The sequence below is a fragment of the Coenobita brevimanus genome, chromosome 57, assembly GCF_032717465.1.
Source record: "Coenobita brevimanus isolate Jiangsu-jjx chromosome 57, ASM3271746v2, whole genome shotgun sequence".
Taxonomy (NCBI): Eukaryota; Metazoa; Arthropoda; class Malacostraca; order Decapoda; family Coenobitidae; genus Coenobita; species Coenobita brevimanus.
The window spans coordinates 43,963,270-43,988,927 of record NC_137010.1 but is presented as its reverse complement, the minus strand read 5'-3'; the positions used below and the strand labels follow the sequence as shown (position 1 = coordinate 43,988,927).

The following is a 25,658-nucleotide window of genomic DNA, read 5'->3' as shown; positions in this document are numbered from 1 at the left end:
AGTTTAATATAATAATAATTACTGTCTGCTTTGTCTTTGTACTGAGGTAAATGAAAATGACCTCTTCGAAGGAGCACTGCCTTGCCCTGACGAAGACGCTCGTGCATCCCAGTGATCAGCGAAGCTGGTGTATACTGGTTAGGTACAACTGTACTGGACAATTTCACTGTTAGGGATCAGTTGTAAAGTGTTCCACTCAGAGTAACCACCTGAACCGATTCGGTAAGATTTACTGGGTCAAACTTCCTTTCTAAGCCAATGTGACAGGTTCTTCCAAGTCATACCCAACAGTGACGGAGTAGCTGATCGTGGCGGGTACCAGACTTGTTCCAGAACATGGGATGGTAAGGATCTCTGGGGAAGAAAAGCTAATCTCCTTTGGAACTTAAATACTGGGACTTATAATGTCCAAAACCTTGATGCTAGATTTTTTATTCTACTTGAAGTACTGAGATAGGTCTTACTGAGGTTAGATCAGGTGGTCACGTACTGTACTACAATGATAAACATAAAAGTAAGTATCATGGTGCAGGATTTCTGACCAATAAATACATAAATGACAATACTGAAGAATTCTCTGGGAAAAACGAAAAAGCTGCATGCCTAATAATAAAGCTGGACAAGACATGCAAGATAAATGTAACCCAGGTCTACACTATGGTGAATGAACACAAACTCACCTAACAAAAGTATTCTGAACAAAAACTCACCGGGCAGAAATTCATCGACTAAATGCAGATGACAAAAAGCACACCATAAAAATATTCATTAGCATCTCTTATTAGGTATGGTATAGGAAGGTACAGTATGCAGTTTTTGATGGACAACGCCCTTCTCATCCACCATTCTGCACAGTTACTAATAACATTAGCAAGGATGACACCCTAGCCAACTAAATGGTGTTGCATGTAAGGAGAGAGCAACCTCCAAGTAAATGAGTAAAGGAAAAAATATGTGGCTTTTAGAAACGTTTGAAGAACCTACTCAAAGATTTGTTCACAGGCACAAACTCGACAGGAGTGTTCCTTAGAGCTGTTGGACACTGCTTCCATTTCTAAACACCTTAGTATCTGAAAAGATACGACTTTTTCATAAAGGGTTAATTTTATACTTCCAAGCCTCCCCACACAGTGCCTTTGGAGGGCACTGCGGGTGGGGGCTTGGAATGTTCTAAGCCATTCAAAGGATGATCGACTGCCTTTATTATCACGAAAGTTGGAGCGATTGAGAGGTCAGCATAGCTGAATTCTCTGAAAGGAGGCGACCTTGGGCTTGGTGAGATCAGTAGTGATGGTTACAGGTACTTCTGGTCCAGCTGTGATGATGGTGCCCATCTTAGGGGTGTCGCTGTGGCAGTGCTGTTCACTTTGTCTCTTGTGTCAACCGAGTTACTCCGGTTGATGAATGTATAATGTTGGTTAGACTGAAGCACTCTTTGGGCTTCACCTCTCTTACTGCAGTGTACACTCCAACTGAGATGAGCGATCTTGAAGAAAAAGAGCTATTCTACACCAAACTTGACTCTTTTGTGGAATAGTGCCTCTTGCAGAATACAAGCCTGGTCATCGGCGACTTTAATGCAGATACTGGCACTAACAGGGAGGGCTTTAGGAATTGGGTAGTCCTAATGGCTCTGGAACCAGGAATGCCAATAGCTCTTACCTTCTGAATTTCGCCAAAACACGTAAATAAATAATTGCTGGATCCTGGTTCCAGCAGCCAAATATTCACTAATGGACTTTGTATCCCAATGCCGTAGGTTGCTAAGGAGATTGATCACATTCTTGTTAGAACTCACTGGAGGATCCTTCAGAAATGAAGGGATTTCAGGGGTGCAGAGTTCTTTGCTACTGATCCCAGACTTGTTGTTGCTACTCTAAGGCTACAAATCAAAACTGAGTGATTCGCAAGATGCCATCAATCTTGAGGAACTCAGGGATGAGGAGTACAGTATGCAGTGGCAGTCTCAGATCAGTTTGAAGTGTTCAGTGCTGTTGAGGATACTGTTGAACAATGGGATACCTTTAAATGTGCTACCCTGCCAGCAGCTGATGAGTGTACTGAGGACTGCCCGAGATCAAGGATGGGATTCATCTCGCAGGGGACACTGACCACAACTGAGAAGGAAAGAGGAATAATCCCCTCAGCTAGACCTTATTAGATCATATAGCCTTGCTAGGGTGACGGGAGAGCACTATCCCTCCCAGCATGGCAGCCACCAGGGCTGGGCGCGAACTCTCGACCTCACAGTCTCAAGCCCGACACCCTACCAATGAGCTACTGCGCTCCCCCCAACAACTGCGGAGAGTTGTGCTGCCAGACTGGCTGAGGATCGGGAACAGCACAGACTTCTGTCTTGACAGGAACGAGTTTCATTGAGAAGGGACAAGGAGAGGTATGTCAGGGAAAACACTGAGGACATGGAGGGCAATTTTCATGCAAATGACCTTGATTCACCTACCAAGCCTCAGAAGAAGCTCCTCTCCAGATTCACCTCTCAGGTAAACTCTGTTCGGAAAGCAGATGGACGACTCGTGTTGGGGGCAAGTGAGTAAAGAGCTCATTCTGCTGAGCAGTACTTTGAGCAGCTGTATATAGCTGAACCTCATAGTGGAGAGCTTCTGTTAGCTGTGTGCAGCAACTGACTGCTGTCCCTCCAACTGAAGATAAAATCAAGAAGGCAGTGGCTATGTTGAAAAGTGGTAGAGCAGCTGGTGTTTGTGACATCCCTGCAGAACTGATCAAAGCTGGGGGTGAAGCGTATCTGAGACCATTTACTAAAGTTTCAGAGGCCTACATAAAATGGATTCACGCCCAAGAAGTCTACTGTTGACCGTATCCTAGCTCTTTGAGTTCTTGTGGAATGTCATCTTGAGTTTCGACAAGGTTTGCTAGCAGCCAATGTGGATCTCAAGAAGGCAATTGACTCAGTAAATCGGGAGTTACTATGGGAACTCCTGTGACTCTGTGAGATCTCCCCAGGGATAATCTGACTGATTGTTGGCTTGTCCTCAAATGCTGAGAGTGCTGTAAAGTGTGTGAGGGGGGGTGGGAACATCCAACTTCTTCCCAGTAAGTTTTGGTGTATGATAGGGAAGTGTCCTTGCTCCCACACTTTTCAGCACATGTACGGATTGGCTACTGAACCGGGCTGTGAGTCAAAGTCACTATGGGGTATCAACTGGCAATTTCAGGGTTACCGACCTTGACTTTGCTGATGATGCCGTTATCCTAGCAGAGTAACTGGAGACACTACTGAGTGCCCTCAAGGAATTTAATGAGAATGCGAAGCTATTGGGATTATAGGTCTCTTGGACCAAGACCAAGGTCCAGGCATTTGATGGCTGGTTGGATGAAGCAGTTCAGCCTGTCCAAGCATGTGATGAGGGTATAGAAGTCTTGGAAAGATTCACTTATCTTGGTAGTGCGGTCCAAAACAACAGTAGATCAGACAATGAGATCTCTTGCAATATTGGTCTGACCTATGGGGTTATGGATTCACTCAGTTCAGATATTTGGTGCTGTCATTTTTTGTGTAGAATGACGAAAGTTCGCAACTTCAAGGCGCTGGTACTCCGTGTTTTACTTTATGGCTGTGAGACGTAGACACTAAACAGTGACTTGAAGCTGCAAATTGACTCCTCTGATACTAAGTGTCATTGCAGGATCAAGGGATATCGCTGGTACAACCAGGTGCATACAGGGCGACTACTCCGTGAGACTGAATCGAGGCCTATTACCCACATAACATGTCAACGCCAACTCCAGCTTATATGGGCATGTGGCCTATTTTCCTGAGGCTGGTTCTGCTCTGAACGAGTTAATCCAGGGTGGAGGAGGCCAAGGGGAAGCCCACGTAACTCATGGCTGGATCAGGTCGATCACTCCTGTCGGGAGATACTTAGAGGAGGAAGAGCCGCTGCCTGGAGGGTTGCAAAGAGGGACCCGCGTGGGTGGAGTTAGAAGGTGAATGAAGCTATGTGCCCCGCAGTGTTTGTCCTTTCTTGACTGATTGTATTTTACGAACTACAGCATTCACTGCTACCATGTTACAAATGTTACGAATGATGCTCTTCTCTGCATCTTTTACAAACAGTTTAGTAATGAACTGGTTAGGTCTGAGCTAAAATTTATTGTCTAACTACACATTTGTTTTATCAGAACTGTAAATGAACCTGGATTCAAAGGGCTTTTGTCCTCATGCGTTTTTAATCAGTGAGTTTTTGTCCAGTGGGTTAATGTCCAGTGAATTTTGTTCTACTACCCTATGTTCTGGCATCAGCTAATTTCGACAAAGAAACTTTTTTTTTTTTCTAGATTTAGAGAAAACTATGAAAAAGCACAAAACTCCGTATACATTTATGAAGATTTGGTCAAGGGGAGAGAACAGAGACTGACCATAAATCTTTCACCTTCACTTGGCGAAGACTTTCGTTCTTTTGCAGCCTAATTCCCATAGCTCAGTGGCATAATAAAGCATTACTATACCCCTGCATTCTTACCATAGTACTTTGTGAGTAGCACCATAATCTAGTGTTAATCTCTTGCTTTAGCCCGGCATTCAAGATGAAGTGCTGGTAATTTTCCGCCTAGACAAAGTTTTTTAACAGCTTTTATTGACTGATCGTAAAGATACCATTGTATCAAAGACCCGTCCGATGGCAACTGTACATTTTGGAAAAGTTGTGGGTAATGAAAAAGAAGACCTCGACAAATGGGCAATGGGCTGAGAGTCTGTGTGTTGCAGCGTGTCGGTGGCCTAAGGGAAGAATACTGAAACTATATTATCGGTTCTTCCCGTATACTGACATTGCGTCTATTTCATACAAGAATGTATTAACACAGTTCCCCCCAGTTCTGCTTTTAAAGGCAGCTTCCGTTTTCGAGCAATACCCGGTACTTTTCAATCCAGAGATATTACTCCTTAATTTCGTGGTACCGTAGATTCAATGGTGTGTCTCCTCTATCCATCCAGTCCAGTGCAAACAAACAGCACTGCCTCACTGTTCTAAACTTGAACCGCGTTAGTAAACGCGAAACTGGAGGACCTGTAAAAGAAGTATACGGATAAGGAAGAAGTGCCAGGAAGTCTCCTTACCCGACGAAATGACTTATCAATGACAACTAGATCATTTTACTATGATCACTTGGCATTCTGATTCCTTCCCTACGTTCCTTCCCCCTATTTTTCTCCTCCACATTATTTCCTTTCCTCTCTTCTCCTCCTCTTTGGTTCTTCCCTCTTTCCCTAGTTTTCTTCCTTTCTGCTCTACAATTTCTTCCTCTTTGTCCTCTATTCTCCTCTCATTCCTCTGTTTCTAACCTCTTTCCGCCATCTCCCCGCTTCTTCCCTCCCTCCCATCCACTTTTCCCCTCTTTCTTCCTTCTGTTCATTTCTTCCCTCCTTCCTTCGCCTCTTCCTCTTTCCTCATTCCCTATGCTTCATTCCTCGTTCTTCGTTTCCTCCTCTTCTCACCCACTCTCATTACTTAAATTTTTCACTCTCTCCCCATCTCTCTCCCTCTCCGTCCCGTCCTAACCCCTCTCCTTCTCTCTCCTCCCTCACTGTCTCTTTCCTCTCTTTCCCTTCATATCTTCACTCTTCTCTTCCAATCTGTCTTCCTTTTCTTGCTTCCTTTCTTCTCTGCTGCCTTCTTTTTTGCTCCTTTCTTTCTCTTCTTTATTTTCCTACCTTTCTCCCCTCCTTCCTTCCTTCTTCCATATTTCCTTCTTCCTTTACATGCTTTCTCTTCTTTTCCTTCCATCTGTCCCTCTCGTTAATCCCTCCCTCTCTCCTTCCTTTCTCTTCTTCCTCCATCCTTTCTTCTTTCCTACCCCCCATTCATTCATCTTTCCTGCTTTCTCTCCATCATTCCCTCCTTTTTCATTTTTCCATTTTTCACTTTCCCCTTCCTTTCCTCCAAATTCCCAGTTCTACATTCCTTCCTTCCTCCCTTTTTCTTTTTCATCCTCTCCCTTCTCATTTGCTACTTCCCTCCTTTTTTTTCCTTCCCATTCCCCTCTCCCTTTCCTTTCCTTTTTTCTCCTTCCCTTCTTTCCTTCCATCTATCCTTTCTTTCCCCCCATCGTTCCTTCCATCTCTTGTATTTTCTTTCTCCTCTCCTTCATTCCTTCGTTCCCTTCATCTCTCATTTCTTTTCCTTCTCTCCCTCTCTGACAATTCTTTCTCTACACCTCTCCACTCTTTGCTCCCCCCCTCCCCTTTCCCTCCCCTCTCCCTCCCCTCGTGACATACAGAAGGCCATCCAGAGTGACAGGTCGATTTTTACCTCCCGTTTTTTCCTCCTTTCTTTTCCTTTTTCCCTCCTTAGCTCCCTCTCTCTTCCGTTTTTTCCTCCATCTCTTCTACCTTCCCTTCTTTTCCCTCTCTCCTTCTCTAGCTCCTTCCTGTTCCTCCCTCCCTCCCTCCCTCCCTCGTTTCCTCTCTTTCCTCCTTTTCCCTGCCTGTCTACTTCCGTCTCTCCTTAGTTTCCTCCTCTCTCCCATTTTCTTTGTCTTCCTTGCGTCTTTTTCCTTTCTCTCTCTCTCTCTCTCTCTCTCTCTCTCTCTCTCTCTCTCTCTCTCTCTCTCTCTCTCCCACTACTCCTTATTCCCCCTCCTCCACCTCTTTCCTTTTTTTCTTTCCCTTTTCCCTGCCCTCCTTCCTCTCCTCCCTCTTTCCTTCCCTCTCTAATTCCATCCTCCTCTTCCGTTTTTCCTCCCTCCCTTCCCCTTTCCCCTCTTCTCTCCTTTCACCAGTCTTTTAATTTCTCTCTCCAGTCATTTCACTCTCCTCTTTCCCCTTCTCCCTCTCTCTTTTTCCTTTCCTTTCCCGTTTCATTTCCTCTCTCCCTCTTTTTTCTCTCTTTCCTCCCTTCTTATCCATTTTCCTCCCTCCTTCCTTTCTTCTTTCCTTTCACAACTCTTTATATTTTCTTCATTTCACTCTTCCTTATCCCTCCCTTGTTTCTCTTTTCCGTTTTCCCCTCCTTCCATTCATCTTTTCCTTTCCCCTCCCTTATTCTGTCCTCGGCGTTTCAAAGCAGACTATCGAAGTGTAAAGACCAAGCGAATATTAGAAGTGTCGATTGGGCATAAAGGAACCCTTTTTACTATGTCTTCCTCTTAATTCCATCGTCTACATAAATAAATATACAAGTATGTAAGGAAGTCAAAATGATTAATTAATTAATTAATTCATTTATTAATTAAATGAACAAATAAACTGCTCAAAGTTAGGTGTGTACATGAGGTGGTGGTGGTCAGGTATTTGGGGATTACATCTACCATTCGAAAGGACGAGGCTCGACCTCGGGTTGAGGCAGAGAACAGTTTGATCGGAATTTCGTTGTAGCAAAATTGATTGCTTTTCCACAAGAATCACCGATATGCAAAGATTTCATTCACCTTGAGCATGGAAGCAATAGATGGCTAGCCTATACCTAACCTCTCCAGTTCGAACAGTCTGTCCTCAACTAAACTGCTGAATGCAGTCGTTAAAAGGAAGCAAGAATGTAATATAAAACGCATGCCCACACTAAAGGGGATAACATGAATAGCTGACATAACAGGATAAAATATAGACCTGCTTCATATGGCTTCGAACCATGCAATAAAGTATTTCATTATTCCTCAATATGGAGAGAGAGAGAGAGAGAGAGAGAGAGAGAGAGAGAGAGAGAGAGAGAGGACCATGTGTAAATAATTTGCATGTGAAATAGATCAGACAAATTCGAAGGCTTTAATAATGAGTCAGATTTTGTGTGCTTCCTACTTCACTGGGCACTGTGTTGACACTCTCCTATTTTAGTGCTCTCATATCCCTGTTTCTGGATCCTGCTCATCCCGTTCATCAGCTGATAGAAAATAGGCACAAATGATGGTGGTGGTGGTAGAGGTGGTGGTGGTGACAATGGACGATAAATGATGGATAAAAATTCATGGGTGGCGATGGTGATATGATTATGACGTTGGTGATGGAGTACAATCATGACGACGATAATGACGATGATTAGGATGACGAAGGTGATAATGATGATGATGATGATGATGATGATGACTACGATGCTGACAATGGACAGGATGGCAATTATTACAGTGATAAAATAAAAGCTACTGATTCGCGTTCCAAAGTTTCGCGTCGTTTGTGTCAGAAAATTTAGCGAGAAAATAAGTGATGCCCTTACTCCTTCAGCGTTTATCCCACCATGAGGGAGTGAGCCGAGACTAATTTGTTACCTTGCTGTTAGCCGTCAAACTTCTAACTTTTCCAATACTGCCTAATTTCCCAGTGGCACCCAAGCCATGTGGAGCGAATGGAGAATGAAAGACTGTGAAAGTATGAGGCGGTTGGGAGGAGGAGAGGGAGACCAAGAACGAAGTGGATAGTTTAAGTGAGAGATTATGTGAGAGATCTTATAGAAGAGAATATGAAGGTGAGCTGGCTGGCAGGAGGAGAAGGAAAAGGAGACCTAGAACAAGGTGGAAAGATAGACAGACTGATTGGTTGATTGTGTGACAGTGTGAGGTGGTTGGAAGGAGGCGAAAGAGAGGGAAGTAGAGATCGAGGTGGAGAGATAAGGTGTCGAAATATGATAGGGAGACTAACTAGGAGAGTGTATGAGAATGAAACAGTCGAGATATGAAGGAGAGGGGAAATCGAAAAGAAGTTATGGACAGCTGAGGAGCGATAATACGCAAGGGAGGGCGGTGGATGATGGGAAGAGGAATCGTTCTTGAGTGGGTACAGACACGCCTAGAAAACCTTTTGTATAGACCACCACTCACAGGATGTAATGTCATGCAATAGATGGACGGGAGTCATATACAGATCTTCTCCCTCGCTGGTCAATAAACAATGATCTCTATAGCAACAGGGTCTTCGCAGCAGCCCTTCCTTGGCGATTTATTTTCCATAGCACACATCTGCATTTTTTCGTGTGTGATTTATGTCTTCTTAACTCCTTCAGTACAGTGACGTCATTAGTATTATTTCTTGATGCCGCCAGATGATTTCATTCATCTGAAAGAAAGATCTCTTGTACTGAAGGCGTAATAGGAGTCCGGTTCTCGTCCCCTTCACTACGAGGTGTTTGGTAATTTGAATGAGATCATCCGTCGGTGGCAAAAACGAAGTACAAAAAACGTCACAGTAATAAAAGGATTAGTATCACCATAGTCTGAACCAGTAACATGTATCACCATAGTCTGAATCAGTAACACACCAGAGAGTACTGACATTCTGAGGATACAACACAATGCTCGAGTTGTTCTGACCATGAGAAGGTTAATGGTGACCTTACTACTGTGCTCAGGCTCCTGTAACTTACTCCCACTTAAACAGGATCGTCTGGCGTTTGCTGCAATAAAATGTTACGAGTTGATCCAATCAAGAGAGGGTAAAACAGTAATGTGTAAAATAAGTCGATGGGGCAGTTGTGTTACGAAAGATCCCAAGTCATCAAGAATTTGACCTTATAACACTACAAATGAGTTTTTTTTTTCTCCTTTTTTTTCTACCAACAAGTATTTCCTTAGCTCTTTCCTCCCCTCCCTCTCCTCCCCTCTTTCATTACCTCCCCCTCCCCCCTCCTTTCCCTTCCTCTTTTCTTCTTCGTCTTCTTCCCTTCCTCCCTTTGTTTTTTTTCTGCCTCTGTATGTAGTCCCTCCTCTCACCCCTCCATCTCTCATTTTCTCCTTTCCCTCTTTCTTTCCTCCTGCCCTACTCACCCTCCTATTCTTCCTACTCCTCTCATTGTTTCTCTCCCTCAATACATCTTGCCTCTTCACGACTTTTATGTCTCTTTCCCTCTTCTTCTCTCTCATCTCTCAATCCCTCCCTCCTCTTCCTCCCTGTCCATTTTATTCTTTTCCTCCATAATATTCCCTCCTCTTACCTTCCATCTCTCTATCTTTTCCTTCCTCTTTCCATCCATTTTTGACGTATGGGGAACAATGAGGCAATTTTTACTTTATTCAACGCCCTCTGTTTCCATCATAACTTAACTGGCATTCCCTTGTGCCTTCCTTCTCTCCACTTCCACTCTTGTCTTCTCCTCTTCCTTCCGCCCATCTCCTTTCCCTCTTTCTCCCTCTTTCCCCTTTTCTCTTCTTCTCCTTCACTCCCCTCTCCTTCCCTTATTCTTTCCCTTTTCCTTCCCTCCTCTTCCCCCTTCTTCCCCCCTTCTCTTTTCCCTCCCCCCCTTTCCTTCCCTCCATCTCTTCCTTTTTCCTCCTGCTAATTCTCTTACTCCTCTCCACTCCTCCTCCCCATATTTCCCTCCTTCCCTCCTTCCCTCCACCGACATCTGACATTCTGAGAGGATTCCAGGGTAAGATAGGGAAGATGCCCAATTATCAACCCATTCCCTCGTGTATTCCTATTTAGGTAGTCGAGAATGGTTCCATGAACTCCTGTTGAGATGTGATGACCCTGTGTTTTGTAAGATGTGCAGGGATGTGTGTCCATTAACAGAGATGACATGTTCCAAAGGAAATTATGTGACTTGAAGGGACTTTCAGAAGCCATCTTGGATTTTGGCTTCGTGAACGTCTATAATTGGAAAAAAAAAAAAGAAAAACGTAAATCATATCATTTTTCCTGTTCAATGGGGGAGGATAAATTGCAAACAAACATTACTGTTTTGAGCAATTCCAAATTAAAATAAAACGTCTCCAGCAACATTTAGTTATTCTGTAAGTATCGTCATCTGACACACTAAGTAACTATCTATCTCTTGCCAGATGCCAGACACTAGGTAACGCTATGTCAGTATCTCAGTACTGTTGATTATTGCTGATCAGGAATGGTCATTATTAATTTCCTGCAGGGTAAAGTGAAATGAAGATGAATAAGCATAAATGTCTAAGTTTATCGCCGTTTTCACACTTTTCTTTTATATCAGTATCACTCGAATTTTAATCATCATATCATCATCATCATCATTATCTTCATCATCATTATCATCATCATCACCTACATCATCATCATCATCATCATCATCATTATCGTCATCTGTCACACTGTGTCAAGAATATTACCAAATCATTGTCATTCACACTATCCTCATCCTCTTCATCGCTTTAAGCCTGACAGTTCACACCACTTGTAGACAAGCCCTGCATATCTGAGAAGAGGCTCATATCAAATGGGTTCGCTTCCATTTGGCCACACTTACAAGGTCACTCAGTGTCTATGGGCATAATAAAGACTTTACAAGGAGAGAAGTGTGTGAAGTTTACATTTGAGTTACCTTTCAATGTCGCATCCTCTCCCACCATCTTTTGAACATAAAAGTCGAACATGTTCAATACTCGTAAAGTGCGTGCATGATGCAGGTAAATGCCTCCAACTCAGTAAGTTCACATCTGCGTCTTAATTTGATTCCATTTCTGCAAAGACCCTCTGGAGTCTGAGGTACTTTTTAAGTTTTTTTAAAGGCTTCCATTAATTTTGTTCTTCAAAGTACTACTGCGGTCTTCTCCAGTGAAGCAATACAGATCAGTGAGCGGACTAGTGAGTAAACTGGTATGCTGACATTGGTGACCTGAGCAAAACACGACTCTACAAGGGTAAACCATAGCATTGTCAAATTGTGAAGGATATGAGGAATATTCTTATTTTTTACTCTTTACATGCTAAAATTATCCTTCTTAAAGAGTTACCAATTTGAAATGAGCATGAAGAATGATTGCTTTATATCATATGATATCTCAGAAGCTCAGTGTTATCAATATTTTTAATTTTACTCGTACATGTCCATCGATCCAGAATCTAAGACGCTGCGGAAGAGCTTCCGACACTTTTTTCTTGAGAGCACATTACACCAGTTAACAGACCTCTTGGCAGTTTATCGCCTTCTTTTCGATGACGTTCTTTTCGTTTTGTTCATATCTCCTGTGATTATATCTAATTTAGGAGAGATATAACTCAAAGGTTTAGATGTAGCCTTAACCAACTCCTTCATCACGAGAGATTTTTTCTGAAGTGAATAAAATCATCCGGAAGTAAAAAAGATTATGGTGGAATGTGCGTCATCATAGTGAAAGGACTTAAACCCTCGTCACTAAATTGGTATCTCCAGCCCCACTAGTGCTTCTCCTTCTCTACCTTTCCCTCCTCCTCTCTCGTTTTCCCTCACAGTCCATTCCTTTCCTTTCTTCCCTACTCCTTGTCTCCCTCCCTTCCTCTTCCCTTCCTCTCTATCTTCCCTTTTCATTTTATTCTTCCCTCCCTCATTCCCTTCATTTTGTCTTCCATAAGTCCCTCCCTACTTCCCTCATGCCTCTTCTCCCTTCTTTACTCCCACCAATCCTCCAATTTTCCCTCATTTCATCCTCCCCTCCCTCACCCTACTCTTCCCTCCTTCTCTCCCTCCCTCCACCCCTTACTTATTTAGTAAGTGTTTGGTGACTTTAATCTTTAGTAGTCATCATCATCATCATCATCGTCATCGTCATTACTTATTGACATTCTTCCAATCTTCTGTCCTTTTCTCCCTCCCTTTTCTCGTGTCTCTCTCCCCCCTTCCTCAAACCACTTATGAGGCAGGACAGGAATGTCATCCTTATTTACCTTTATCTTTCCCTCTTCATCCTCCATATCTTATTCATCACTTCTCTTTCTTCCCTTCTCATCTCTCTCTCATCAACTTTTACCCTCTTTTTCTTCCCTTTTTTTCCCTCTTCTCTCTTTTTCCCTCATCTTGCCACCCTTTTCCCTCCTTTTCTCCTCCCTCTTCGCCATCCTTAATCTCTCGCTCCCTCCCTCCCTCCCTCCCCCAGTTCTCTTCCCCTCCCTACACCCACTGGCGTGGGGCGTGACCGTTCCAGTGTGAGACAGGGCAGGAGTTAATTATGAACTTTTTCTCTTATTCTTTCCCTCTTCCTTCCCCTTTCCCTCCATCTCTGTGTTTTCTACCTTCCCTCCCTCACACCTGCCCTGCGCCTAATCTACGAGTACTAGTAACGTTAGGCGGGTCCTCTCACCTTGTCAATTTCTCTCTCGCTCTCCTCCCTCCCGTCCTTCCTTCCTTCTTTCCCTCCCTCCCAGCACCTGCTACTGAGATAAGGCGAGGCAGACCAGTTTAAGTAATTCCCCTCGCTCTCCTTTTCACTGCGTCTTTCCTTCCTTTTTTTCTCTTATTTATTCCTAACTTCTTCTTTCTTATCCTCCTTATGTCCACCTACCAGTTACATATTCGTAAAGACGTTCCAGTGAGACAGGATGCAAGTAGTGGAATTTTACATTTATCGTTTCTAGGTCTATCATTCCATTCTCTCTCTTCTCCCTCCTCCTTTCTCCTTCCCAGCTTCTCTCCCTCATTCCTTCCCTCTCTATCCCACTGCACTTACTCGTGACATAAGGGGGGTCGTCCCACTGTGAGGCAGGGCAGGACAGAGCCCAGTCGTCCACACCCTCGGGCCAGTTGAACGGCTTAGCCTCGTTCGTCCCAAAGTTGGCGGGTTCGTTCATGTCCTGTGGGGAACAGCAGAAGTTACAGTCCGTTCATCTTAAACTGACGAAGATTTTAGACATTTTGTAACATATTTCCCAAAGTTAGAAATCATAAAAAAACGATAATAGGGCTCTACACCCCTTCCATTTCATTTTTAGTTACAAGTCCTATATTCTTGCTATTTAACAGCTCAGCGGCAGAAGAAGACAATATTACTGCCCTACATTACTTTTTTTTTCTTTTTTAAATAACAGAACGGAGAAAGGAAAAGCAAATGAATAAAAAAAAATATCCATACACCAGATTACTGGCGTCCTCCATTCATAAAATATCTGTAACAGTTGGACTTGAACAGCTGTAGGTTGAAGTTTGGGGGGAAACAACTCCGGGGAAGCGAGTTCCAGAGAGATGCAGTACGGGGAATAAAAGAATTCTGATAGGTAGGAGTTCCGCAATATGGCTGTGTGACATTCCAATCATGAGCGCTACCAGATGCCCGTGTAGCACGAGGGAAGGCATGAAGAGGTGGCACAATGGACGTTACTTCGTCTGAGGATTTGTCATAAAAATATGAGTAAAATAATGCAAGGGATGCAACATTCCTTCTTGCTTGTAGGGGAGGTAAATTATTTATTTATAATAGCAGGGTTATTAATAATTCCAACAGCTTTGTTCTGACTTTTGTCTAGCTGTTGTAGTGCAACCTCTCCACATCCATTCCACAAGGGTGAGCAATATTCAAGCTGAGAGCGCACATGACTCATATAAATTATAACTGACTGCTCAGGGTGAAGAAGTTACGGACTCTGCACAATAATCCAAGCTTCTCTGAGGCGGTTTTAGCAAGTGATCTGACATGAGAGGTCCAGCTGAAGACATTACTAAGTGAGACACCGAGAATTTCAATTCTTTTGGATATGGGAATGTTAGTAGCACTGATATCTATCTATTAGTAAATTGTATATATTTGGTTTCACTAGCATTAAATGAGGCAAGGTTATTTTGTCCCCATTCATTGATCGTAGGTAAGTTTTGTTTTAAGGAGATGGCTGTACTGAGTTGAGAGTTAGAGATATTAGACTCTGTAAATGGGTGTTTGAGTGTGAATGAACTGTTAAGTGTTGAGTCATCTGCATATGAGTGGGTGGGATTGTGGGTGACATATGAGATCATTAATATGAACCAGGAACAGGGTTGGCGCCAGAACTGATCCCTGTGGCACGCCGGAGTTAATTGAGTGGAAATTGGAATATGCATCATCTACTTTAACTCATTTTTCTGTTACTGAGATATGAGGAAAGCAGGGGAACAAAAGACGTCAGTCCATAGCGAGGGAGTTTGGAGAGCAGGGAATGGTGCCACACTCTGTCGAAAGCTTAAGAAATATCAAGGGCTAATGCATGCGTTCTCCATGTTGACCAATTGAATGATGGATGGTATGAGTCAGGAGACTAAGTCAATGGTGGATCTTTCGTGACGAAAACCAAACTGTCTATCACTAATTACAGTAAGTTGTTGGATTCTAGATGTTTAACTATGTGCTTGTTAATTAAAATTTCAAATACTTTACCAAGAGAAGATGTGACAGCTATTGCTGTGTAATCAAAAGGGTCAAAGGAACCTCCTTCCTTTGGAATTGGGTGGATATTGGCTTCTTTCCATGAATTAGGGAATGAAAAAGTACGTATGCATAGTCTGAATAATTTAGCTAGAACAGAGGCAAGTTCTGGGGAACACTTTTTGAAAACAACTGGAGGAATTCCATCTGGGCCTGAAGTTTTGTTGGTTGGCAAATTGTCTAGGATGGATTTTACGTTTCTTCTCTGTATTTTAAATGGAACAATTTCAGGAGAGTCAAGTTCTAGTATTGGGACGTTCTGGCTGACTTCCTCTATGGTAGAATTTCTGGCAAATGTACTGACAAAAATATTCCCTTTCCCACGGGGGTCATTTGTAATGTTGCCATCTGAAGATTTTACTGGAGGAAAGGGTGATGACTTGTTAAAGTTGTTACCGAAAGAACTGAGAGTTGATCAGAACATTCTTCCCATAGAACTTTTTTTGACTAGCACTATCTGTATCTGTATCATTCCATGTCGATCCACAGCAGGACTGGACCATCTCCTCAGAAGGCGAGTGATATCTCGAAATAACCCTTCTCATTGCTAGCGAAATACAAACGAGGAAGGAGTGTCGTAGGAAGACCATTGGATGTGAAAGCTGGTGTTGTAATGACTATGTTTGCCTGTATCTGAGTCTGCAGTTTGCTAAAACATGAATGCACGGGAGGGCCGAAGGAGAGATTGGTGGGGTAAGGGGGTAGGGGAGAAATGGGAGAGGTGAGATAGGGATACAGTAGGTGAGGGAGGGACAACAGGGGTAGAGTAGGAATGGTGAGAAAGGGATGCAGCAGGTGAGGGCAGGACAACAGGAGGGGGACAAAGATGAGAGAAGTGGGGAAAAGATGGTATGGCTGAGAGATGAGAGGGATGACGAAGGGATGGGAGGGGTGGGGAAGGGATGGGAGGGGTGGAGAAGAGATGGGAAGGCTGGGGAAAAGATGTGAGGGGTGAGGGGAAAATGAGAGGGGTGAGGGAGAATGGGAGGGGTGAGAGAGGAATGGAAGGGGTGAGAGAGGGATAGAAGGGGCATGGGAGGGATGGGAGAGTTAAAGGAGAGATACGAGAAGCAATGGGGTGACAGGAAGGGTAATGAAAGGGCGGAAAGAAAGGAGGAATACGAGATGAGAGAGGGAAAATAAAGGAATGAGGGAAGGCTATGAAACTAGACCTGCCAAACTGTTTATTGTCAGACCCTTTGGTATTCTTGGCCAATAAAATAAACAGAAAGAGCCAAAAGAGGTCATTTTATGAATCTGATTTCGTACTCATAAAGAATCTTATTGCATTTATAAACCCGTCACGTCCCGAGGTTTTCTGCACCTCCGACATCCCCCAATCCCGAAGTATTTTCGAAAATAAATTTTTTGGCTAAAACCTCCGCTTTTGGTGAGAAACATCGAAAATTCATAGAGAAATCGCTCACCTGAGGTTTAAAATACTCGATCCAGGTAGGAGTACCTCCTTACCTGACCGGGTTTTCTAACAGGCTGGCACCAAAGAAAACGAGTTCTATGGGAGGGTAACTATTTCACATAACTCATAAATGGTATTTATTTATTGGTACGAATTTATATGTAGTATGAGAGTATATTGGTTTTCAAGCAGTAATATAGGCATTATAAGCATTGTTTCACTCACTAACTCATCACCATACCTGACCTTCTTTTGCCACATTACCTGATCATTATATCTGACTGTTTCTTCTTCTAATGCTATGTAAACTTTGTCCTCCACATTGTCATCGATTGGGGAATCATTCTGGCCCTGAATATCTTTACTGGCCAGGTCACTGGTAACAGGTGAATTGCCGAGACAATGGCGTGAGGGGGGGAGGGGGGAGGTTATGCGGTGTAAGGCATTGTCCCTGCTTGACATCTTGTAGAGGAATAGAGGAAGGTGTCCCGTGTATACGTACGAAAAATCATGCGCAAAAATTGAAAATTGTGCAAATTAGGGACCTTGCAATTGCACGATGTACCAGGACAGCGCTGGGACTGGCAAATGCAAAATATTGCAACATACCCATACATCGACGGGACGGGGCGGGTTAAATTGTCAACCAAAGAATCTTTGCGAATGACTTAAATCCTCTGAAAATATCTCTTATCATCCAGTTAGATACAAGGACGACTGCTGGAGCAGCCCTTGGGGGTCCAGTTTGGCCTGGATCTGTCCTGGTTACAACAAGTGACTCAACGACTAATGCGTTTGTAGACCGACCCCAGCCGCTAGCAGGGTTCAACAAATACGGAAGCAGATGATACTGATAATAAATGTAACTGAAAGTTATGAGGCAGAATAAAATATGAGGGTAGAATGAATGATGAATGACTATGATTAAAATCCTTCCATCTTTCGAAACATTCAAATGATCCCACAAGGAAAACCTTCCACTTCACCTGATTCATTCCTAACAACATGTATTTTCTACTTACAATCCACAGGCCATCGAACTGAACATCCTGGTAGAACCTCTCAATCTCGTCCATCCACCACTCCTGCCCGGCCACACTCAAGAACGAGGGGAAGGCTGTCCTGTTCTCTGGCCACACCTGAAACAGAATAATGTAAATTTTTATGATCCTCTCATATCAATATCAGCTTAACATATTCCATGCTTAGTATGATCTCGTATTACCTTTGTTTCGTTCTTCCAACCCCAGACTACAGTATTTAAATTGGATGGGACCTCTAGAAGTGAAAGAGACTATGAAATTTACAACCAAGTACCAACCCCAACAGTTCCAAAATTAAGTGTGTGTGTGTGTGTGTGTGTGTGTGTGTGTGTGTGTGTGTGTGTGTGTGTGTGTGTGTGTGTGATTCACCGGGTCGGTCAGGATCACTTGATGGTCGTGATCGTCAGCTTTTACCCTTCCAGAAGGGAGCTGAGAGCTCATATAGTCCGATCTATGGGCAAGGCTGTTACCTTCACACAAGCACACACCCGTCCCCTTGCTCAGGGGGACAGTAACCACCCACTTCGTCAGTGAAACTTTTCGCAACCTGAGCGAGGCGCGAACTCCCGTCTACCAGATGGCAAGCGAGAATGTTACCACTGCACCAGCGAGTGTGTGTGTGTGTGTGTGTGTGTGTGTGTGTGTGTGTGTGTGTGTGTGTGTGTGTGTTTTGAGGCAATATCTAGTGTGAGACCCGTTCAAGTAACAATGTACTAACATAACCCAGCATGATGTTACTGTGGTTGCCTCCCGCGTGGTTGTGTTCAATGGTGGTGGCGTTGGTGTCGTCTGGCCATGTGATGTAGGCGCCCATCTCCACGGCTCGCTGGTGTGGCTCGTACTCATGCGCTGGTAGCTGTAAAGGGCAAAAGAAAATTAACCGTGGCGGCTGTCTGCTGAAGTGTGTGTTATACTGGTTGTTTGTTGTTGTTACATGATCCCATCTGTCTGGCCAAGTAAACCGGTCAACCACAAGTAAGCAAATGCTTCTATGGGATCGTCCGGTATAGTATAGAACATACACCGTGTAAGGAATCGACGTCCCCCTGCAGTACACAGCGCCTCACCAGTATCGAACCAGGGTCCATTCACATTGCGAGGTACAGAGAAATATGGAGAGGTTTGTCTCCCAGGTGAACGCAGGATGCACAGCTCCACCACACGTTAAGTTGCTCGTCAGCGACACAGACTGTTCGAATAAGGAATAAGTTAATAGGCTGTATGTAACGTTCGCCTAATGAAAAAGAGGTTAGACGGGGTGTTAGTAAAACGTCATGTCTGTAGCTCTTCCTCTTATCACGTGAGTGTTGTCATGATGGCTGTGATGGTCGGTACGGGAGAGGGGTGGAAAATGAAGGGTGGAATCATCGGAGTGTAAATGGACAAGGATATGAATATATGTTTACATCAGAATATGCCTGATTTGTTATAGAAAGAACCTCTGAGTGGCCAAATCTCGAGGAACACAGATGTTAATAACTACAGAACTACTCTGGGCGTCTACAAGTCTTGAACGACAGGAAAGGAGATATTTGGTGCAGTGTCTTTGGACTTATATGTGACAATGTTTACTTTTCTTCAGTGCAGATAACATCATAGGACATGTAGACTTACAGTACACAAACTACAGAAGGTTCTACATACATTTACCAGCAGTGGTAAGAGTATGATTATCGGTTTGTTGCTGTTCCAGCCACTAACAATTCTCATTCTGAACGTTTTTTATTTCACGAGTAGGTAGAAACTTTTTAATTTGGTCTTACGGATATTTCTTGTTACTCTCTGAGAAAAGATAATTAAATTGGTTAAGACCTTTTACAGACACCCTGCATAGTTAACAGAACGGGTTGCTAGGTAAAATGAGGAAAGGATTTAGGGAGGCAAGAGCAAAAGAAAAGGGAGGAATCATCATCATCATCATCATCATCATCATCATCAATTTATCCCATGAATGTCTGGGGTGGGAGGGATCCAGAAACAAGAAAACGGAAGCGAGACATTAGGATAACTACTGTGTGTTCAGTGACGGAAGGAATGAGGTAAAAATCGTAACAGAATACATTAGAATGCATAGTGGTCAGTAGACATTGTAAGTAGGCCGTAAGTATTATGGCAACTTTATCTTTAACGTAGGATATGCCAGGCATGGTGGTGTGATATGTAGTAGTGTGTGTGGTGTAGTGTGTTGTGTAGCAGTGTGTAGCGTGGGAGTGTGTGATGTGGCGTTGTGAGGTGTGTGGTATATCAGTGTGTGGTATGCTTGTGTCGTGCGGCAGTTTAGTGTCACAGTAGAAGGTGTGGTGGTGTACGGTGTGGTATTGTGAGTTGTGATTGTGATAATGTGGTGACACACTGTGATTTGTGGCGGTGTGTGATGTTTTATGCATGACAGTGTGCAAAGCATCGTAAGGTGTGGCAACTGTGTGAGGCACAACCGTGTGAGATGCAACAGTGTGTTACAACACTGTATGGTGTAAAAGTGCGAGGTTCAACATTATAAAGTACAGCAGTGCCAGGTATAACAGTGTGAGGTGCAGCAATGTGTGGTGTAACAGCGTGAGGTGCAACGTATGAGGTACAACAGTAAGAGGTACAATATTAACAAGTACAGTAGTGTATGGGGCAAGTGTGAGGTGCAATATTAAGAGGTACAGCAGTGTGAGGTATAACAGTATGAGGTACAGCAAAGTTGAGGTGTAACAGTGTGAGGTGCACAGTTTGAAGTGCAGTAGTATAGGGTGCAACAGTGAGAGGTCTACAGTGTGAAATGCAAAAGTGTGAGGTTCAACAGTGTCAGGTCCAACGGTGTCAGGTCCAACGGTGAAAGGCAATACTACGAGCTACAACAGTGTAGGGTGGAACAGTGTGAGATGCAACAGTAAACTGCAAAAGTGTGAGGTGCAACAGTGGGAAGTACAACAGTGTGCGGTTCAACAGTGTGAGGTGCAACAATGTGAGGTTCTACGGTGTGAAGTACAACAGATTGAGGTGTAAAAGTGTGAGGTGCATCAGTGTGAAGTACAACAGTGTGAGATACAACAGTGTGAGGTGCAACATTGTGAGGTGCTACAGTGTGAGGTGCAACAGTATGAGGTGCAACAGTGTGAGGTACAACAGTGTGAGGTACAATAGTGAGTGCAATAGTATGTGGTACAATAGTGTGAGGTAGAACTGTGTGAGGTGCAACAGTGTGAGGTGTAATAGTTTGAGGCACAGCAGTGTGAGATACAACAATATGATGCACAACAGTGTGAAGTGCAACAGTGTGAGGTACAATAATGTGAGGTTCACAGTGTGAGATGCAATAGTATGAGTACAACAGTATGAGGTGCAACAGTGTGAGGTGCACAGTAAGATGCAACAGTGTGACGTACAGCAGTGGGAGGCACAACAGCGTGAATGCAACAGTGTGAGGTGCAACGGTGTGAAGTACGATGGCGTGAGGCACAACAATGTGAATGCAACAGTGTGAGGTGCAACAGCGTGAAGAACAACAGAATATGGTGCAACAGTGTCATGTTTGCCAGTGTGTTGTTTGATAGTGTGTTGTTTGAATGTGTAAGGTTGGCAGGATGTGGTGTGCTAATGTATACAGTGGCATTCTAAGGTGTGTGTGTGTGTGTGTGTGTGTGTGTGTGTGTGTGTGTGTGTGTGTGTGTGTGTGTGTGTGTGTGTGTGTGTGTGTGTGTGTGTGTGTGTGTGTGTGTGTGTGTGTGTGTGTGCCAAGATTACACAGAGACAATCATCTTTTCCTCCTACTCGTCGTCAGTGAACCAATCTACTTTAATCTCCTCCATCCCAATCCTCAAAGGCCTGAGGGTTTGTTCATCTCCCTGAAGTACTTAAAGGGATCGACTGCTGAGGAACCTTATGCCTCCTGGTTCTGGGATGAGATTAGGGATGAGAGAGGGGAAGTGGGAGAGAAAGGACATGGGAGTAGGGGTAGGGAGCCCGCGAAGAGAAGAAGCGGGAGTAGAGGGAGGGAGGGATAGGACAAAACAGGGAGTGAGAGATGAGAAAGGGAGTGGGACAAGGGAGGGAACAGGAGTAGGAGAGCTGGACTGAGACAGAGAAAGAGCTGGACTGGGACTAAGGGGAGTAGGAATGGACCCTGAGAGAGAGAGAGAGAGAGAGGCTGTCATAACCCTTTCAGTACATCCCATTCTAATACTCACTTCAACCCGAAACGTCCTTTTCGTTTCAATAAGGTTACCAATAGATTATCTTATTCAAGTTAAGAAAGGCTTATAGTAGAGTAGATAATGAAGCCTATATCCTGCCTGTCTGATTCGAAATGTCTCTCATAAACAGAATAAACTCGTCTAGAGGCACTGTATCACTTGTAAACTTTAAAAATACGCCATTTATTGAACGTGTTTACCTCCTCAACACGGTGGCGTCTATATATATATGTTTATGCTACTTCTAGGAGTCTATATCTGGCTATGGGAAGAAATGCTGGAAGGAAAAGGGTTAGTTTCACTCCTCACTTCAACGTCTCTTAACTGAATATAATACTCTGTGGCAGCAATAATAACAATGAAAAGAAGCCATCGTATTAAGCGAGTTCAGCAATTTTTATTTTTATTTAGTCCCCCTCGTTCAAACATTCTTTGATCATTCTTTTTCTTTCTTTCTTTTGTTTCTTTACCTTCGCCAAAGAAGTAGGAGGAGGTTATGTATTCACCAATGTTTGTTGCTTGCCGGAATCGAAAGATTCGGCAAACATGCTGGTCAGCTCCGTATGTCTGTCTGTCTATTTGTTTGTCTGTACTCTACAGGTCACAATTTTGCGCCAATCGTTCTAAAAAAAAAAAAAAAATCGGAAGGTAGATATCCATAAACCCAGTAAGCCTATTGTTTTTTCGTCAAAATCGGTCAAAGGCCCTGGGCTGGGTGGGGTGTTGAAACCCCTCAATGGCCGTGGGTCTGGAAATCGTCGGGACCCAGTTGCCGGCCCAGGCACCATTTTTCCAAATTTCGAAAATCGATTTTTTCTTTTTTCTTGCTTACCAAATTGAAGAGAAACGTCTGGCGCACCTGGCAAAGCAATTTATAGCTTCCTAAACCCATCAGGTTCTTCGCTCGTTCGTTCGTTTACAGATTTCCTGCACCTACAGTGCAGGCCGGGCCATACAGTAGCTCGGTCAGTGGGCTATGGGCTGATTTAAAAAATAGTAAAGGGGGAGGACAGGGTCTGGAGATTGCCTAGCACACACGCCATGTCTCCTGACTGTCTTTGTGGTGTATATATATATATATATATATATATATATATATATATATATATATATATATATATATATGACTCCAAATTACTGCCTACACGCAGGTGAAAACTAAGCAGACACATGACTGCCTACGTGCTGGTGAAAAGTGAGCAGACACAATCGGATCCATCCAGCAAGTGCTCTGGCTATGGCAGTTTCATCTGTTACTTTGTCCACACTATACCTCCAGAAATTCTCAATTACATTTTGTGGAAGGGTGGGCCACGGGCCAAGAAAGAACTGATTAAAGTCTGGGGGCAAATCCAGATACGAAGTATCCCGCACAATACTCTCCAAAAGTTCTCAGTGAATTTCAACGAAACTCTGAGGAAGGGTAGGCCACGGGCCGAGAGAGAATTGATTAAATTTGAGGGCGGATCCGGATTCGGATCCTATGTATTCAGCACAGTATCTCCAAAAATTCTCTATGAATTTCAATAAAATTTTGTGGAAGAGTGGGCCATGGATCAAAGAACAATGAATTAAACTTTGTGGCGGATCTGGATCCTATGGATTCCACACAGTATCTCCACATATTTGGATCCGGATCCTTTTTTAATGGCACTGGCGTAGGTATGCGCTCTCTGAGTCCTTTGTAGTTGTAACAGTGACTGGTTAATTTTACACTCAGCTTCACTCATTCAGCCAGGTCCCTCCTTTTTTTTATGTTTACTTCTTTAATTTTACATACAGTTACAGAAACAATATCGCTCCATCTTTTGGTCGAACATTTATGAGACCCTTAAATAGGACTTGCGGGGCTCCAATGATGGTATCGCTGCGGTTTCGAAATTCATTGCTCACTCATTATTTAATCAAATGAAGAGAATCAGTTATTACCTCCGCCAAGGAGATTATGTTTTTGCCGGCGTTGGTTTGTTACTCCCGCCTTGGTTATGTTTTAGCCCACGTTGGTTGGTTGGTTGGTTGGTCTGTCTGTAACCAGGATTATTTAAAATGTTACGAACGGATTTTGGTGAAATTTTGTAGAAGGCTGGGCCGTGGGCCATGGGAGAAATGTTTAAATTAGAGGGTGGATCCGGATCCGGATCCAGGGTATCCCGGATAATATCTCCAAAAGTTCTTACTGAATTTCAATGAAATTTTGTGGAAAGGTGGGCCAGTGACCATGAAAGATTTGATTAAATTTGGGGGCGGATCCGGATTATATATCCACGGGTCCGGATCCGGATCCTTTTTAACTGCAATGGCATTGGCGGAGGTATGCGCTCTATGAGTGCTTTCTAGTTATGACTGCAGCTGCACCTTCCCACAGCTTCAAAATTCTACCCCACTCTCTCTCACTCAGTTTAGTATTAGCTTGTTTACCAGTGAATCCCACCCGCTCGAAGAAATTTCCCACGTCCTTATATTCATTTACTCATTGCAATCAGTTTAGCTCCCATCCCACACCCTCCCACTTGTACACCTGTCTCACTCCTACTCGGCTTGACAATGGCTTGTTTATTGTAAACTCAGTCCCACTCGCCCTACAATATCAACCAACCACTCAAATAGTCAATCAAACAATCACTCAGTTATATATATATATATATATATATATATATATATATCTCCCTCTCTCTCTCTCTCTCTCTCTCTCTCTCTCTGTTATCATCCCATCCTACACCCTCCCACTTGTACCTCGTTCACACACACTGTTTAACAACCACTCATTTCCACTCACTTCTCGAGTCTCTCACTTTTACTGTATGTTAGCTTAGTCTTACTCCCATCTCATTCTATTTACATCCCATCCCACAGCCTCCAACTCGTATCCCTTCCACTCCCACACAGCCAAGCATTGTTCTTTTAAAACTCAGTTCCTCCTTCATTTTAATGTTTATTTTCATACCACTCATAATCTAAGCCTCTGACACTCATCCCACTCATTCTCACTCATTTCTCATTCTTCCTGCTTCATCTCACTTGTGCCGCGCTCACACTATACCCTCTCACTCTCTCCAGTGTCATCCACTTACTGTATCTTCCTTAGCCAAGCTTCTACTAACCATTCTTAACCAATGTCTTCCTACTGACGCCTACTCGCATCGCTACCCATTTCCACCCAATCTTTTTCATGCCCAACCTACTAATTTCTGTTCATGTAAATAGGCTCCCACTTACTCATATTCACCCCAAATTCTATCCCCCTCTCCCATCACTATTTTACTTCTGTTACACTATTCTTCTCCCACACCCTTCGCGCTCACCTACAACATGCTCCCATTCCCCTACCACACCTTCTGACACCCGCTCAGTTATTCCTGCTTACTCCAATCCTCCCCCCCCTAATCTCCTCCCACACATCCCCAATCACTCCAGATCCCTCTCACACCCTCCCACTCTCTCTCTCACACAGCCTCCCATATCCCCACACTTCCCATCTGTTCCCTGCCATACCCTCTCACACCCTCCTATACCATTCCGTCCCACACCCCGTCACGCCATGTCACTCAGCATAACTTCCATCTCGGCATAACTTCTTCCCACTCAGCTAAACTCCTGTCCTTTAATCCCATACTCACACTCCCTCTTACCCCTTCCCCCCTCCCACTCCCAAACCTTCCAATACTGTCTCACTCCCTCTCACACTCTCCCACTCCCTCCCACCCCTTCCCTTCCATTCCCAAACCTTACCATGCTGTTCCATTCCCTCTTATACTCTTCCACTCCCCCCCACCCCTTCCCTCCCACTCCCACACCTTCCCATACTCCCACTCCCTCTCATACTCTTCCACTTCCTCTCACCCCTCCCCTCCCACTCCCAAACCTTCCCATATCGTCCCACGCCCTCTCACACTCTCCCACTCCCTCCCACCCCTTCCCTCCCACTCCCACACCTTCCCATAC

The 25,658-nt window shown here is 43.9% G+C and overlaps 1 pseudogene; it reads right to left on the bottom strand.

The window, feature by feature from the left end:
* The window catches only part of LOC145401976 (maltase-glucoamylase-like), a 223,993-nt pseudogene that overhangs the window by 24,475 nt on the left and 173,860 nt on the right, over positions 1–25,658 (bottom strand).